Here is a 2,578-nt window from a genome sequence, read left to right as displayed (position 1 = left end):
TAATTTTTAACCATCAGAATAATATTCTATGAATCTGAAGTTATCTCACTATTGAATTAGTCTCCAAATTTTATTTTTTAAGTTTTTAGTTTGGAATTTCTTAGAAAAGAACTTTGTGTTGCCATTCCTTTCTTTCAACCATTTGCATCTTGATTTTTCTTTCTAAAAACTTTTTTTTTTGATAATTTCTCTTCTAATTTTTTTTCTATCTCTAAAACCTCTAACCCACTAAAATAATTCGTTATTTTTAACTGGTCTAACTTAAGATTTAGTTCTTCAATTATCTTCTTAGAGTTGGATTTGTTATGCTGCTGCCACTACACTAAACAGTGCCTACAACACTTCAATTTCTGTGCCAAAATATACATAAGTGAGCCATTAACTTTATACTTTAAACTTTCGCTATCAGTGCCTTATATCCTCCATTTCACACCACTGCTCCTAAAAATTAAATATTCTTTTGGTAGACTATCTTAGAGGAACCGAATCAAGTAAGAGAGGAGCGTGATCCGAACTATTCTCCGATAATCTTCTTACCACCACATCTGCATAAGTCTCCTTTCAAGCCATTCCAGCCATAAAACGATCAAGTCTCTTCTTAATTAACACCTCTCCAACCCTCCTATTTGACCATATGAACCGATGTCCTATCATCCAAAGATCAACCAATTGATTATCATCAATGAAACTATTGAAATTTTTAATGGAGGCATTAGACCTCATATTCCTTTCCTCCTTTTCTCCATAATTTGTAATTGCATTGAAGTCACCCAAGATGATAAATCTACCATGAAATAGATGAAGTCGAGAAGAGAGTTCTTCAAATTGATTGATTCAAGTCACCTCATTAGTACTAAGTAAACTCCAACTAACCCCCAACTCACAATCTTATTCTCATCTTTAACCGAAGCAATTATAGAAAAAGAGTTTTGAAACAGAATATGTACTTCCACATGATATTTTCATGCTAGAGCCATTCCTCCTGATGTTCCATTCGAGTCCACTAATGTAAAACTTTGATATCTGCATGGTCTGACTTTATGTTTCACCATTCAAGATTGATTTTTAATTTCACAGAGAAAAATCACCTCGGAAAGTGGGATTGGCACATCCCTTTAATATTATAGACTGTCAGGGGTCTCCCCAAATCCCGACAGTTTCACATTGAGAATCTCATAGTGCATTGAGTGCTACTGAACGGCTAGCACCCTCCACCATCTCTTGATCCATATCTCCAACAACTCCTCTAGTTAATGGTTATGAAACTATCTCCAGTTCATCTTCCACGATTTTTTTAGTCCTGGACAACATCTCCATCACTTCATGGTTTAACCTAGCCATCTGTTTCAACCTTTTATATTTGATGGAGTATTCAGCAACAGGAGTACTTGGCATGCAATTTTTAGTTAGAAAACTACTTGTTCCTCTCAACTGAATCTGATTCGAGCTTTTAACCATAGCATCCTTTATACTCCTATCATTTTCTTTTTTCTCATCATGTCTTTAGTTCCTGACAGGACTCTTGACTCCTTGATCGTACATTTTTTTGTCTTTAACACTCAAGTTTAAAAACTTATCTACTATGCAGTTTGGGAGCAGTTTCTTTCTGCGAAAGAACTAACCCGCTTGAAAACTCTTTTCTCCCTTTCTCCCTTCATCCTCCTTAGTCTCTACCCTATACTAATTTGATCAGCTCTGATCCATTCTCCTATCTTATCATTCCTTAACCTATTTTTCTTTATATCCTCTAAAAACGCAACACATATTTTGTGGTCATAGCCTATAGTTGCACAGTACATACACACCGTCCCTAGCTTTTTATACTAAACTGCCACTGCAATTGGAGACTTGTCAGGACCAGTGACTTTAAGAGAGTCTTCTACAACTCGATTTTCATAAAAAACTACCCTTACTTTGATGATACGTGTTTCTCTCCCTTTAATATCAAACAGTCCCACGTCCATCACCTTATCGATCCCTTCACCAAGCTTTCAAGCAAGCTCCAGCATCTTAAAGGTTTCAGGAACCCTCCAAAATTGGGCCCATATTGATATCTCATTTATTAGTTATTTTCTAATAATGTATACCTATTTTTCCAACGCTAGACATGGAGAGCATAGTCCTTGAAAAGTCATTGGGAGCCTCTCTCAATTGTCATAACATCCCACTCGTTATCGAAAAAGAATTGAAATTGATTGTAATCAATCTTCTTTACTCGAAATTCTACTAGTCTCCATCAAATTACTTTAAGCACTCCATCCATGGTTCCAGTTGAAAAGGATTTATCAGCAAAAGTCTTTCAACTAGACTATTAATGCAGTTGTGAATAACCTTTATATCTTCTTCTGAAAATTGTATTACATCATCTATCTCTTTATTATTAAAGAAACAGAGCCAATTCAATTCCTTCCACTTTCTACTATGGTTCAGAGAGGTAATGCCAAGAGAAAAAGATAGAGAAAAATCTGCATTGTATGATAATTCTAAGTTAAGAATGAAATTGTGATATGTATAAAAAAATGTTAATTTTGATGACACAGAAATTCTGTTAAATTAAAAATTCTAACAGAACAATTTA

The sequence above is a fragment of the Arachis ipaensis genome, chromosome B08, assembly GCF_000816755.2.
Source record: "Arachis ipaensis cultivar K30076 chromosome B08, Araip1.1, whole genome shotgun sequence".
NCBI lineage: Eukaryota > Viridiplantae > Streptophyta > Magnoliopsida > Fabales > Fabaceae > Arachis > Arachis ipaensis.
The sequence above is the reverse complement of the archived record's forward strand: the minus strand, read 5'-3'. Positions refer to the sequence as shown.